The sequence below is a fragment of the Marmota flaviventris genome, chromosome 9, assembly GCF_047511675.1.
Source record: "Marmota flaviventris isolate mMarFla1 chromosome 9, mMarFla1.hap1, whole genome shotgun sequence".
In the NCBI taxonomy this organism is placed as follows: domain Eukaryota; kingdom Metazoa; phylum Chordata; class Mammalia; order Rodentia; family Sciuridae; genus Marmota; species Marmota flaviventris.
The window spans coordinates 99,517,600-99,534,092 of NC_092506.1; positions in this window are offsets into that span (position 1 = coordinate 99,517,600).

The window sequence follows — 16,493 nt, forward strand, 5'->3', positions numbered from 1 at the left end:
GCTTTTCTTGGCCTTGGGTGTGTAGTCAGTCCTGCACCCAGTTTCCTTTCATTGGTGCCATGACTCAGATCCAGGTCCTCCAGTTGACCTTGAGCTGGGGATTTGAGCTGCTCTGGGATCCTGGCCCATGGAGCCCTGGATGATCACCACACACCCCTTTCACCCACCAAGCGCTCTCCCTCATCCATACACTGGCCCCAATTGGGTAAGTGGCCTTGCCCTTCCCCTCCCCTCCTCCTCACAAGTCTCCTCTCCAGAGACAACAGTTAACTTAGGTCCTGGCTCAGCACCAGGACTCTTACCATTCCTTCCCCTTGGCAAGTTTGCTCTCAGGTCTTGGTTCTCAGCTCCTCAGCAGAGTTTGCAAAGCCCTGGCCAGGTGCCAAGACTCACATAGGCTAACCTCAGCAGTTAACCTGTCTATGGGATTTTTGCCTTGGCTTGACTACAGAAGTAGCAGTTGATGATCCCCTTCTCTTGGTCTTGGTCTTGGAAAGGCTTACCTCATGACCAGTGAATCATGTGGGGATGACACCACTTCATGTCGTACCCTCTACTCTGGTTTGACTTAGAGCTGGGGACGCCTGCCTCTAGCCACTGTAGCTAAGAACTCACCATAGGGGAACTCCTGATCCGAAATCCCGCCTGACTCTCCTCTCTGTGGCCTCCTTGCCCCCTTAGTCCCCCTCTGTGTGGCTCCAAATCTAAAAAAGCTCCACTGATTCGACTTTCCACTCAGTCATGCCCCTTCTATGAACTGGACAATGGATCCAAATGGCCGCCTAATGACACCTTCAATCCCAACATTTTGTGAGATCTTTACAACTCTTGTGAGTGCTTGGATAAATGGAAGAAAATCCCTTGCATGCAAGCTTTCTCTTTTCTCCAGTCTAAACATTGCCTCTATTCTTCTTACAATCGATGCCAGTCCTGCTCCCCTACCTGAGTCCTCCTTGGGATCCAGTCCCTGTTTCTCCAAGACACTTTCTGATTTCTCCCCTGAGGAAGTTGCACAGTCTCCTTCTCTTTTTATTTCTTTCCTTCACTCTCCTGACCATTAGGCCCCCATGATTTTAGCTCTTCAAATCATAATTCTTATTACCCTCCTCTTGGTTGGAGAGCTAGCCAGTATGCCTCCCAAAATTGAACAACCATCCAAAGATCATTGCTAGTCATTAATTATCTGGGCCTCTACACAGTACTCCATCTCTATTTTTCTGTTGGAGGAAGACAGCTTCCCCACCCTCCCTTCACTAATCAGATCACAGCATATGGTCACTTGCCTCCTTAAAAAAAGTCAAACAAATTCTCACAGCCAAGTAAATTGGGAAAAAAAATAAAGAAATTTTCACAAAGACCAGATAAAAGTCCCACCACAATATTTCACCTGACTTACTGAGGCCATCACCAAATATACAAATTTAGATACCAACTATCCTAATTACAGGCTTCTTCTACATTTTAACTTTACCTGTAGGTCTACACCTGACATCTGCAAGAAACTCAGATAGTTAGAGAAGGGTCCTGAGTCTCCTTCACATTGACTTTTAGATAAGGCTTTCAAGGTTTGTTGTTGTTGTTGTTGTTGTTTTACCATACAATTTATTTTTATTTTTTTTAGTCATACATGAGAGCAGAATGTATTTTGACATATCATACATACATGGAATTACATACATCAATCATAATGTTTATTCTATTCTGCTGCCCTTCCTATCCCCCCTACTCCTCCCCTCCTCTCCCATCCTTTCTCTCTATCCAATCTAATGTAACAAACTTTTTTTTCTTTTTCTCATCATAACATCATACATGTATTCTGTATAACGATGAGTGTCTCCTTCCATCTTCCGTGCAACTCCCCTTCTCCCTCCCATTCCCTCCCACCTCTGTTCCCTATTTAGTGGTAGTCCTCTTCTCATGCTCTTCCTCTCTACCCCATTTTTAGTCACCCCCCTTACATCAGGGAAGACATTCGACATTTGTTTTTGAGGGATTGGCTAACTTCACTTAGCATAATCTGTTCTAATGCCATACATTTCCCTGCAAATGCCATGATCTTGTTATTTTTTTAGTGCTGAGTAATATTCCATTGTGTATAAATGCCACATTTTTAATCCAATCATCTATTGAAGGGCATCTAGGTTGGTTCCACATTCTAGCTATTGTGAAATGTGCTGCTATAAACATTGATGTGGCTGTGTCCCTGTAGTATGTTCTTTTTAGGTCATTTGGGTATAGTCCGAGAAGGGGAATGGCTGGGTCAAATGTTGGTTCCATTCCCAGCTTTCCAAGGAATCTCCATACTGCTTTCCAAATTGGCTGCACCAATTTGCGGTCCCACCAGCAATGTACAAGTGTACCTTTTTCCCCACATACTCGCCAGCACTTATTATTGTTTGACTTCATAATGGCTGCCATTCTTATTGGAGTGAGATGGTATCTTAGAGTAGTTTTAATTTGCATTTCTCTGAATACTAGAGATGGTGAGCATTTTTTCATGTATTTGTTGATTGATTGTTTATCTTCTTCTGAGAAGGTTTCTGTTCAAGTCCTTGGCCCATTTGTTGATTGGGTTATTTGCTTTTTTGTTGTTTAACTTTTTGAGTTCTTTGTATACCCTAGAGCTTAAAGCTCTATCTGACGTGTGAGGGGTAAAAATTTGTTCCCAGGATGTAGCCTCCCTATTTACCTCACATATTATTTCTCTTGCTGAGAAAAAACTTTTTAGTTTGAATTCATCCCGTTTGTTGATTCTTGGTTTTAACTCTTGTGCTATAGGCATCTTATTAAGGAATTTGGGGCCTGCCCCCACATGATGAAGATTAGGGCCAAATTTATCTTCTATTAGATGCAGAGTCTCTGGTCTGATTTCTAGCTCCTTGATCCATTTGAGTTGACTTTTGTGCATGGTGAGAGAAAGGGATTTAATTTCATTTTGTTGCATATGGATTTCCAGTTCTCCTAGCACCATTTGTTGAAGATGCTATCGTTTCTCCGTTGCATGTTTTTAGCACCTTTGTCTAATATAAGGTAGTTGTAATTTTGTGGATTTGTCTCTGTGTCCTCTATTCTGTACCATTGGTCTACCAGCCTGGTTTGGTGCCAGTACCATGCTGTATTTGTTACTATTGCTCTATAGTATAGTTTAAAATCTGGAATCGCAATACCACCAATTTCACTCTTCCTGCTTAGAATTACTTTAGCTATTCTGGGTCTCTTATTTTTCCAGATGAATTTCATGATTGCTTTTTTTTATTTCTGCAAGGAATATCATTGGGATTTTGATGGGAATTGCATTGAATCTGTAAAGTGCTTTTGGTAATATGGCCATCTTAATAATATTAATTCTACCAATCCATGAGCAAGGTAAATCCTTCCATCTTCTAAAGTCTTCTTCTATTTCTTTCTTCAGGGTTCTGTAGTTTTCATTGTATAGCTCTTTCACCTCTTTTGTTAAGTTGACACCCAGGTATTTTATTTTTTTGAGGATATTGTGAATGGAGTAGTTGTCTTCATTTCCTTTTCAGAGAATTTGTCACTGATATACAGGAATGCCTTTGATTTATTGGTATTGATTTTATATCCTGCCACTTTTCTGAATTCATTTACTAGTTCTCGAAGTTTCTTGGTTGAACTTTTTGGGTCTGCTAGGTATAGGATCATTTCATTGGCAAATAGTGCTATTTTAAGTTCTTCATTTCCTATATTTATGCCTTTAATTTCTTTCCTCCGTCTAATTGCTCTGGCTAGTGTTTCAAGAACTATGTTGAATAGAAGTGGTGAGAGAGGGCATCCCTGTCTTGTTCCAGATTTTGAAGGGAATGCCTTCAATTTTTCTCCATTTAGAATGATGTTGGCCTGAGGCTTAGTGTATATAGCTTTTAAAATGTTGAGGTAATTTCCTGTTATCCCTAGTTTTTCTAGAGTTTTGAACATAAAGGGATGCTGTATTTTGTCAAATGCTTTCTCAGCATCTATCGAGATGATCATATGGTTCTTATCTTTAAATCTATTGATGTGGTGAATTACATTTATTGATTTCTGTATATGGAATGAGCCTTGCATCCCAGGGATGAATCCCACTTGGTCATGGTGCACAATCTTTTTGATATGTCTTTGTATCCGATTCGCCAGAATTTTGTTGAGGATTTTTGCATCTAAATTCATTAGGGATATTGGTCTGAAGTTTTCTTTATTTGAAGTGTCTTTATCTGGTTTTGGAATCAGGGTGATGTTAGCCTCATAGAATGAATATGGAAGTACTCCCTCTTTTTCTATCTCCTGATATAGATTGCAGAGTATTAGTATTAGTTCTTCTTTAAAGTTCTTGTAAAACTCTGCTGTATATCCATCCGGTCCTGGGCTTTTCTGGGTTGGTAGTCTTTTGATAGCTTCTTCTATTTCCTCACTTGATATTGGTCGGTTTAGGTTGTGTATATCCTCCTGACTCAATCTGGGTAGCTCATATGCCTTAAGGAATTTATCGATGCCTTCACTACCCTCTATTTTATTAGAGTATAGGGTTTCAAAATAATTTCTAATTATCTTCTGTATTTCTGAAGTGTCTGTTGTGATGTTGCCTTTTTCATCCTGTAAGCTAGTAATTTGGGTTCTCTCTCTTCTTCTCTTTGTTAGCGTGGCTAGTGGTCTATCAATCTTATTTATTTTTTCAAAGAACCAACTTTTAGTTATGTCATTTTTTTGATTGTTTCTTTTGTTTCAATTTCATTGATTTCAGCTCTGATTTTAATTATTTCTTGCCTTCTGTATTTGCTGCTGATTTGTTCTTCTTTTTCTAAGGCTTCGAGGTGTAGTGTGAGGTCATTTATTTGTTGGCTTTTCCTTCTTTTAAGGAATGAACTCCATGAAATGAATTTTCCTCTTAGTACTGCTTTCATAATGTCCCAGAGATTTTGATATGTTGTGTCTGAGTTTTTGTTTACCTTTAAGAATTTTGTAATTTCCTTTTTGATGTCTTCTGTAACCCTTTGTTCATTCAGTAGCATATTGTTTACTCTCCATGTGATGTAGGATTTTTTCTTTCTTATTTTATTATTTATTTCCAATTTCATTCCATTATGATCAGATAAAACGCATGGTAGTATCTCTACTCCTTTGTATTTGCTAAGATTTGCCCTGTGACATAATATATGGTCTATTTTTGAGAAGGATCCATATTCTGCTGAGAAGAAAGTGCATCAGCTTGATATTGGGTGGTATGTTTTGTATATGTCAATTAAGTCTAAGTTATTAATTGTATTATTGAGCTCTATGGTTTCTTTATTCAACTTTTGTTTGGAAGATCTGTCCAGTGGTGAGAGAGGTGTGTTAAAATATCCCATGATTATTGTTTTGTGGTCTATTTGACTCTTGAACTTGAGAAGAGTTTGTTTGATGAACGTAGCTGCACCATTATTTGGGGCATATATATTAATGATCATTAAGTCTTGTTGGTGTATGTTCCCTTGAACAGTATGTAGTGTCCTTGTTTATCACTTTTGATTAACTTTGGCTTGAAGTCTATTTTATTTGATGCAAGTATGAACACCCCTGCTTGCTTCCGAAGTCCATATGAATGGTATGATTTTTCCCAACCTTTCACCTTCAGTCTGTGTATGTCTTTTCCTATCAGATGAGTCTCCTGTAGGCAGCACATTGTTTGATCTTTTTTTTTAATCCAGTCTACTAGCCTATGTCTTTGGATTGGTGCATTTAAGCCATTAACATTTAGGGTTATTATTGAGATATGCTTTGTATTTCCAGCCATATTTGGTTATTTATGTTACTTAACATGATTTGATTTTCTTCTTTGATTATTTTTTTCCTTTACTGTACTACCTCCCACTGTTGGATTTCTTTGTTATTTTTCATTTCCTCTTCCTGTAATGCTTTGCCAAGGATGTTTTGAGGAGCTGGTTTTCCTGCTGCAAATTCTTTTTTTTTTTTATTTGCTTTTTTCTTTAATATATATTTTCTAGTTATAGATGGACATAATATCTTTATTTTATTTATTTATGTGGTGCTGAGGATCGAATCCAGTGCCTCATACATGTTAGGCAAGAGCTCTACCTCTGGGCCACAACCACAGCCCTTATTTGCTTTTTTTTTTTTTTAATTTTTTATTGTGGGTTGTTCAAAACATTACAAATTTCTTGACATATCATATTCCACACTTTGATTCAAGTGGGTTATGAACTCCCACCTTCACCCCATACACAGATTGCAGAATCGCATCAGTTACACATCCATTGATTTACAAATTGCCATACTAGTGTCTGTTGTGCTCCGCTGCCTTTCCCATCCTCCACCATCCCCCCTCCCCACCTCTCCCCTCCCCTCCCCTCCTCTCTCTCTACCTCCTCCACTGTATAACCCTGAGGGTCTCCTTCCATTACCATGCAATTTCCCTTCTCTCTCCCTTTCCCTCCCACCTCTCATCCCTGTTAAATGTTAATCTTCTTCTCCTGTTCTTCGTCCCTACACTGTTCTTAGTTACTCTCCTTATATCAAAGAAGACATTTGGCATTTGTTTTTTAGGGATTGGCTAGCTTCACTTAGCATAATCTGCTCTAATGCCATCCATTTCCCTGTAAATTCTATGATTTTGTCATTTTTTAATGCAGAGTAAAACTCCATTGTGTATAAATGCCACATTTTTTTAATCCATTCGTCTATTGAAGGGCATCTAGGTTGGTTCCACAGTCTTGCTATTGTGAACTGTGCTGCTATGAACATCGATGTAGCAGTGTCCCTGTAGCATGCTCTTTTTAGGTCTTTAGGGAATAGACCAAGAAGGGGAATAGCTGGGTCAAATGGTGGCTCCATTCCCAGCTTTCCAAGAAATCTCCATACTGCTTTCCAAATTGGCTGCACCAATCTGCAGTCCCACCAGCAATGTACAAGTGTACCCTTTTCCCCACATCCTCGCCAGCACTTGTTGTTGTTTGACTTCCTAATGGCTGCCAATCTTACTGGAGTGAGATGGTATCTTAGGGTGGTTTTGATTTGCATTTCTCTGACAGCTAGAGATGTTGAGCATTTTTTCATGTACTTGTTGATTGATTGTATGTCCTCCTCTGAGAAGTGTCTGTTCAGGTCCTTGGCCCATTTGTTGATTGGGTTTTTTGTTTTCTTATTGTCTAATTTTTTGAGTTCTTTGTATACTCTGGATATTAGGGCTCTATCTGAAGTGTGAGGAGTAAAGATTTGTTCCCAGGGTGTAGGCTCCCTATTTACCTCTCTTATTGTATCTTTTGCTGAGAAAAAACTTTTTAGATTGAGTAAGTCCCATTTGTTGATTCTAGTTATTAACTTTTGTGCTATGGGTGTCCTATTGAGGAATTTGGAGCCCGACCCCACCGACTGTAGATCGTAGCCAACTTTTTCTTCTATCAGACGGCGCGTCTCTGATTTGATACCAAGCTCCTTGATCCATTTTGAATTCACTTTTGTGCATGGCGAGAGAAAGGGATTCAGTTTCATTTTGTTGCATATGGATTTCCAGTTTTCCCAGCACCATTTGTTGAAGATGCTATCCTTCCTCCATTGCATGCTTTTAGCCCCTTTATCAAATATAAGATAGTTGTAGTTTTGTGGATTGGTTTCTGTGTCCTCTATTCTGTACCATTGGTCCACCCTCCTGTTTTGGTACCAGTACCATGCTGTTTTTGTTACTATTGCTCTGTAGTATAGTTTGAAGTCTGGTATCGCTATACCGCCTGATTCACACTTCCTGCTTAGCATTGTTTTTGCTATTCTGGGTCTTTTATTTTTCCATATGAATTTCATGATTGCTTTCTCTATTTCTACAAGAAATGCCGTTGGGATTTTGATTGGCATTGCATTAAACCTATAGAGAACTTTTGGTAATATCGCCATTTTGATGATGTTAGTTCTGCCTATCCATGAACAGGGTATATTTTTCCATCTTCTAAGATCTTCTTCTATTTCTCTCTTTAGGGTTCTGTAGTTTTCATTGTATAAGTCTTTCACCTCTTTTGTTAGGTTGATTCCCAAGTATTTTATTTTTTTTGAAGATATTGTGAATGGAGTGGTTGTCCTCATTTCCATTTCAGAGGATTTGTCGCTGATATACAGGAATGCCTTTGATTTATGCGTGTTGATTTTATATCCTGCCACTTTGCTGAATTCATTTATTAGCTCTAATAGTTTCTTTGTAGAGACTTTTGGGTCTGCTAGGTATAGAATCATATCATATGCAAATAGTGATAATTTAAGTTCTTCTTTTCCTATTTTGATGCCTTTAATTTCTTTCGTCTGTCTAATTGCTCTGGCCAGTGTTTCGAGAACTATGTTGAACAGAAGTGGAGAGAGAGGGCATCCCTGTCTTGTTCCAGATTTTAGAGGGAATGCCTTCAGTTTTTCTCCATTCAGAATGATGCTAGCCTGAGGCTTAGCATAGTTTGCTTTTACAATATTGAGGTATGTTCCTGTTATCCCTAGTTTTTCTAGAGTTTTGAACATAAAGGGATGCTGTACTTTGTCAAATGCTTTTTCCGCATCTATCGAGATGATCATATGGTTCTTATTTTTAAGTCTATTGATGCGGTGAATAACATTTATTGATTTCCGTATATTGAACCAGCCTTGCATCCCAGGGATGAATCCTACTTGATCATGGTGTACAATTTTTTTTGATATGTTTTTGTATCCGATTCGCCAGAATTTTATTGAGGATTTTTGCATCTAGGTTCATTAGAGATATTGGTCTGTAGTTTTCTTTCTTTGAAGTGTCTTTGTCTGGTTTAGGTATCAGGGTGATGTTGGCCTCATAGAATGAATTTGGAAGTTCTCCCTCCTTTTCTATTTCCTGAAGTAGCTTGAAAAGTATTGGTATTAGTTCTTCTTTAAAGGTTTTGTAAAATTCTGCTGTATACCCATCTGGACCTGGGCTTTACTTAGTTGGTAGTCTTTTGATGGTTTCTTCTATTTCCTCAATTGATATTGGTCTGTTTAGGTTGTCTATATCCTCCTGACTCAATCTGGGCAGATCATATGACTTAAGAAATTTATCTATGCCTTCACTATCTTCTAATTTGTTGGAGTATAATGATTCAAAATAGTTTTTGATTATCTTCTGTATTTCTGAAGTGTCTGTTGTGATATTGCCTTTTTCATCCCGTATGCTAGTAATTTGAGTTCTCTCTCTTCTTCTCTTCGCTAGCATCGCTAAGGGTCTGTCGATTTTGTTTATTTTTTCAAAGAACCAACTTTTAGTTTTGTCAATTTTTTCAATTGTTTCTTTTGTTTCGATTTCATTAATTTCAGCTCTGATTTTAATTATTTCTTGCCTTCTACTTCTTTTGCTGTTGTTTTGCTCTTCTTTTTCAAGGATTTTGAGATGAAGTATGAGATCATTTATTTGTTGGTTTTTTCTTTTTTTAAGGAATGAACTCCAAGCAATGAATTTTCCTCTTAGAACTGCTTTCAATGTGTCCCATAGATTCCGATATGTTGTGTCTCTGTTTTCATTTATCTCTAAGAATTTTTTAATTTCCTCCTTGATGTCTTCTATAACCCATTGATCATTCAGTAACCTATTGTTCATTCTCCAAGTGATGTATGCTTTTTCCTTCCTTCTTTTATCGTTGATTTTCAGTTTCATTCCATTATGATCAGATAATATGCATGGTATTATCTCTACTCCTTTATATTGTCTAAGAGTTGCCCTGTGACATAATATATGATCTATTTTTGAGAAGGATCCATGTGCTGCTGAGAAAAAAGTGTAACTGCTTGATGTTGGGTGGTATATTCTATATATGTCAATTAGGTCTAGGTTATTAATAGTGTTATTGAGTTCTATAGTTTCCTTATTCAACTTTTGTTTGGAACATCTGTCCAGTGGCGAGAGAGGTGTGTTGAAATCTCCCATGATTATGGTATGGTGGTCTATTAGACTCTTGAACTTGAGAAGAGTTTGTTTGACGAACATAGCTGCACCATTGTTTGGGGCATAAATATTTATGATTGTTATGTCTTGTTGGTGTATGGTTCCCTTAAGCAGTATGTAGTGTCCCTCTTTATCTCTTTTGATTAACTTTGGCTTGAAATCTATTTTATTTGATATGAGTATGGACACTCCTGCTTGTTTCCGAAGTCCATATGAGTGATATGATTTTTCCCAACCTTTCACCTTCAGCCTATGTATGTCTTTTCCTATCAAATGCGTCTCCTGTAGGCAGCATATTGTTGGGTCTTGTTTTGTGATCCATTCTACTAGCATGTGTCTCTTGATTGGTGAGTTTAAGCCATTAGCATTTAGGGTTATTATTGAGATATGGGTTGTTCTTCCAGCCATATTTGTTTATTTCTGTTACTAAACATGGTTTGTTTTCCTCTTTGATTATCCCCCCCCCCCTTTACTGTCCTACCTCCCACTGTTGGTTTTCATTGTTATTTTCCATTTCCTCTTCCTGTAATGCTTTGGCGAGGATGTTTTGAAGAGATGGTTTTCTAGCTGCGAATTCTTTAAACGTTTGTTTATCGTGGAAGGTTTTAATTTCATCCTCCATCCTGAAGCTTAATTTCGCTGGATACACAATTCTTGGTTGGAACCCATTTTCTTTCAGTGTTTGAAATATGTTATTCCAGGATCTTCTAGCTTTCAGAGTCTGTGTTGACAGATCAGCTGTTATCCTGATTAGCTTACCCCTAAATGTAATCCGCTTCCTTTCTCTTGTAGCTTTTAAAATTCTCTCCTTATTCTGTATGTTGGGCATCTTCATTATAATGTGTCTAGGTGTGGATCTCTTATGATTTTGCACATTCGGCGTCCTGTAGGCTTCTAGGATTAGGGGTTCTGTCTCATTCTTCAAGTCTGGGAAGTTTTCTTGTATTATTTCATTGAATAGACTTCTCATTCCTTTGGTTTGGAGCTCTTTACCTTCCTGTATCCCAATGACTCTTAAGTTTGGTCTCTTAATGTTATCCCATATTTCTTGGATGTTCTGCTCATGGTTTCTTAACAGTCTTGCTGAGCTGTCTATGTTCTTTTCCAGTTGAAATACTTTGTCTTCATTGTCTGATGTTCTATCTTCTAAGTGTTCTACTCTACTGGTAGTATTCTCCATTGAGTTTTTAAGTTGGTTTATTGCTTCCTGCATTTCTAGGATTTCTGTTTGTTTGTTTTTTATAACCTCTATCTCCCTGTATAGTTGATCCTTTGCTTCCTGGATTTGTTTGCTTAATTCGTTGTCGAAGTGATCTTTCATTGTCTGATTTTGCTGTTTAATGTCTTCCTTGATACTCCAGATCATCTGAAGCATGTATATCCTGAATTCTTTATCTGACATTCCATCTACTGCAGCTGTTACCTTTTCTAAAGTTGCGTTGACCTGCATTGCTTGTGGTCCTTTCTTTCCTTGTCTTTTCATACTGCTTGCGTATCTTTCCTGCAGGTGCGGGCGGCGGCTCTGCTCTCTCCTTATTCCAATTGGGGTGTCGTGGCTACCACGCCGGCAGGTCACTGGGCCTGTTCTGGGAGCTGGCGGCGGCTCTGTTCTGCCCCTACTCCAATTGGGGTGACGAGTGTACCACGCCGGCAGGCCACCGGGCCTGATCCGCCGGTCGGTTGCAGGTTTGCCTAACCTGCAGGCGCGGGCGGCGGCTCTACTCTGCCCCTACTGCATATGGGGTGACGTGTCTGTCGTACCGGCAGGCCACTGGGCCTGTCCCGCTGGTCGGTCGCAGATCTGCCCACCTTTCGGGCACGGGTGGAGGCTCTGCTCTGCCCCTACTCCAATTAGGGTGTCGTGGCTACCCCACCTGCAGGACGCTGGGCCTGTTCCTGGCACGGGCGGCGACTCTGCTCTCCACTACTCCAATTAGGGTGGTGTTTGTACCACGCCGGCAGGCTCCTGGGCCTGATCCGCCGGTCTGTTGTAGGTCTGCCTACCTTGGAGGCGCGGGCGGCGGATCTGCCCTGCCCCTCCTACCACGCCTGCGGACCCCTTGGCCTGATCTGCAGGTTGATCACTGGTCTGCTCACCCTGTGGGCACGGGTGGCGGTTCCGCTCCGCCCCCACTCCAATTGGGGTCACGTGACCACCACACCAGCAGGGCCTGATCCGGGCGTGGGAGAAGGATCTGCTCTGCCCCTACTCCAGTTGGGGTGACGTGTGTACCACACTGGCAGGCCACTGGGCCTGACCCGCCAGGCTGACACAGGTCTGTTTACCTTGCAAGCGCAAACGGCGGCTCTGCCCTGCCCCTCCTACCACGCCCATGTACCACTGGGTCGCGGGTCTGCCCACCTTGCGGTTGCGGGTGGCGGCTCCGCTCCGCCCCCTCTCCAATTGGGGTCACGCGGTCACCAAGCTGGCGAGCCGCTGGGCCTGCTCCGGGCGCTGGCGGCGGCCCGGCTCCTTCCCTCTGGCTCGACGACAAGTTGAGGAGACTCGGGTGACTGTGCCTCACCCCCCCTACCAGGAGACCAACTGCTTATGTCACCACTGGTATTGATGAAGTTCCCTCCTCCGCCGCTTTCTGCAGACGTCAGATCTCTGCCATGTTGGTATCCTATGCGAATGGCAGCATTTCGTTCCCCTTGCCGGGCAACCAAAGCACTGGGTGAGTCCTGACCGGCCCTCAGCAGGACCCGGACCGAGAAGCAGTTTCCGCGGGCTCCTAGCCCCGGGCCAGGGAAGTTCCTGGAGCCGGAACTCGGCTGCCCCGCGCTCGGTATTCACTCTGATAAGATCAGGTTCTAAGAAGCACCCAGGCGCTGAGCCCTAGCAATCTGTCTGCAAACCGCAGGCGAATTGCAGCCTGAAATTACCTGTTCTATGGCTGAATGAGCTGCGGTCAGTCGAAAACAGGGGTGGTGACGTCAGTTTACCAACATGGTGGCTGCTGGCCTCCTCTGTGGTCTGACCGGTGTGGAGAACCGAGATGGACAGCTTCCTTCCCCCGTCTCGAACCCAGAATTCAGCCCTGAGTACGGTGCTGGCACGGCTGGCAGAAACTGCAGCGCTGTAACCCTGCGTCTCTATCCCAGCGCACGCTGCAGACTCTAGCCGCGGGGCGATTTGCTGAATAAGCAGTGTTACCCTCCGTGCGACAAACTTCTCACGTTTGAGTCCCCGTAGCTGATCCTCGTGCGATGGAAATCCTTCCTCCAGGTTCCGGAGCACCCCTCTATTGCTGGAAATTCCTAACAAGATATCCTTTAGCCGTCCTGACTTGTCATACTCCCACACAGTGAAGCAGCACACGGGAGCAATGCACTCCCCTCGCCGCCATCTTCCTTCCCCCCTGCAAATTCTTTTAACTTTTGTTTATCGTGGAAGATTTTTATTTCATCTTCAATCCTGAAGCTTTATTTAGCTGGATACACGATTCTTGTTTGAACCCATTTTCTTTCAGCATTTGAAATATGTTATTCCAGGATCTTCTAGCTTTCAGAGCCTGTGTTGAAAGATTAGCCATTATCCTGATTGGTTTACCCCTAAATGTAATCTGCTTCCTCTCTCTTATGGCTTTTAAGATTCTCTCCTTATTCTGTATGTTGGGCATCTTCATTATTATGTGCTTTGGTGTGGATCTCTTATGATTTTGTACATTCGGCATCCTGTAGGCTTCTAGTATTTGGATGTCTTTTTCATTCTTTAAGTCTGGGAAGTTTTCTAGTATTATTTCATTGAACAGATTGCTCATTCCTTTGGTTTGGACCTCTATACCCTCTTGTATCCCAATAACTCTTAAGCTTGGTTTCTCTATGTTATCCCATATTTCTTGGATGTTGTGCTCATGATTTCCTAACATTCTCGCTGAGCTGTTTATGTTCTTTTCAAATTGAAAAACTTTGTCTTTGTTGTCTTATGTTCTATCTTCTAAGTGTTCTACTCTGCTGGTAATACTCTCATTTGAGTTTTTAATTTGGTTTATTGTTTCCTGCATTTCCAGTATTTCTGTTTTTTGTTTGTTTGTTTGTTTTTTAATATCCTCTCTCTCCCTGTAGAGTTTATCTTTTGCTTCTTGGATTTATTTATGTGATTCATTGTCAAAGTGATCTTTCATTGTCTGAATTTGCTGTCAAATGTCTTCCTTGAGACTCCAGATCATCTGAAGCATGTATATCCTGAACTCTTTTCTGACATTCCATCAGCTACAGATATTACCTCTTCTAATGTTGAATTGACCTGCATTGTTTGTGGTCCTTTATTTCCTTGTCTTTTCATACTGCTCATGTTTCTTTCTAGATTTGTGAAATTGTTGTGTTAATAGTTTTCCCTTTATATATTTAAATTGTTCTTGTATAGCTCCAAAATCCCTCTTTTGTGGAGAAAGATAATGTTAACAGTTCCCAATATCAACAGTACATCATCTAAGCACATGTTTTCATTATTAATACATTTATAGTTAGAATCTAAGTCTAGAGATATTGGTTTCAGTTATTATTTAAAAATATAGTCATTAGTTTCATAAAAGGCATACCATATCTGGTGGCATATAGAAAACTGAATTTCAGACGAAAGATGTTATACTTAGAGGGAAAGGAGTGAGGGTATGAGGTTAAACTAACTTAGGAACTTTGGAGAACTCTAACCAATAGACTGGTAATTTATGGAAGAATGTATAGATTCAACCTCATATCTGTATTCAGATATTTATCCTACATGTAGATAGTAAAAGTTAGGTGGTTGAAGGTGGGATAGAGGGAGTAAAATGAAGAAGAAAAAAAAATAACATGGAAGAAAAGAGAAAAAAGAGAGAAGGAAAAAGAAAGTAGGAAAAAATGGGGGGAAGGTGGGGCATATGCAATTCCTCTATATTATATTATTTTGGTGATTAGGTTGTTCATGCACAGTTCTTGGTTTCACAAATGTTGAGGTTGTGAAAGAGAGAGAAAAAAATAGAGAAAGAGAAAAAGAGTCTCTCAGAACTCTGTTTTCTTTATTCCAGTGGGTGGCATTGTCTATTCCTAGCTTGAGCCTCTGTGTGCCTGTACATTTGTTGTTTTGCATTGATAGCTACACCCCCCAAAAAGCTTGTGGGAAATATTTTGAGTTATTGCAGCTAAGGGTGGAGGAGTTGGAAACTGAGTACCTGGATCAGCCGCAGAACCATGCTGGTAGTCATACCCCCTTTAATGGGTTTTAAGGGTTGATGGGCTTCCTCCAGACTAGCACGCAGGACAGGGTTGGGCTTCCTCCTCTGGTCTGGCCTGACAGGGTCGGGCTTCCTCCTCTGGTCTGGCCCGGCTTGGTGCCAGTCTTCCTTCTCTGGTCTTGTCTGGCTTGGTGCCGGGCTTCCTCCTCTGGTCAAGGCTTTCAAAGTTTTTAACAACCAGAAGGATGAATCCAAAAAGGGGAAAAAAATTCTTAAAGTTAAATATCAGCTCCTTGTTTCCACAATTCAGGGCCAAAGAAAGTTCCTATGGCTCATGCCCCAACCCAACTGTCTTGAACCTCCAAAATACCCTGGGGGCACTGTTTCTGTCATAGATGGACTGAACACTGGGTAAAAGCCTGCCCTAACCTGATGCCCTTCACCAACCCTGTCCCAAGTATAAACAATGGAGACACTAGAAAGTGGACTGTCCCCAAGGAAAAACACCCCTCTCCTCAGTGCAGCCAGTTGCTCAAGTCCCCTAATACATCCAAGGTCCAAATTTTACAAGGATGGTAAACAGCTAAGCAGCAGACAAATAATTATCTTCTAAAGGCATTTGAAAGACCCAACTAGCTAATCAATGTTCTCTAACTGTCCTTCCTAAATCCTGACTAGCCCAGCAGCCAATGATATGTCTCAATAAGGAGCATGACATAATAGCCTCATCCCTTAAAAATAATGGGAGATAATGTCTCATAATTTTCTGCATCCAAACCTGGCCTGATCACCAACTGGAAAAAAGAATTAAAAACCCCTAGGCAGCCATCTCCCTGGCCAGAGCACTGAAGTATACATTGGAATGTAAACTGAAAAAGCCAATAGGTTCAGTGAGGAACCAACCTAAAACTAAAGAAAAAAGTGAAAAAAGGTCTATTTAACTCCTTCCTGGCTGCACCACTGAAAAATGATATCAAGACTCTCTCTCACTCTGTCATTTGAACTCTCTCATAAGGCTTTACTGAAATAATTAATGGCCATATCATTTTTCCCTAGGACTCTTATTTTTTTAAAAATCTATATTTTTGAGCTCATAATTTTGATTCTGTGTGTCTAAATTATAATTTCTGATAAAATTTGTTTTATCCAACTATAAAAATTTTTATACTCTGGTGTACTCAGAGGCCAATTTACAAAAGTTTACTCTTACCTAATGAGTCTTAAAAGTTATAAGGTCTTTGCTTGTTTGTTCTGTGTACTGTCTTGTTGACATGTATGTCTCAGAACCAACATATAGAGTGCTCATAAACTAAAATTTTAAAAAAATATGGATTCAAATACCTTTAATTCACATTTTTAAAACATTCAATTTAAATTGGGTAAACTAATCAAAGTAAAGATTTCTTTAAAATTACTTAACT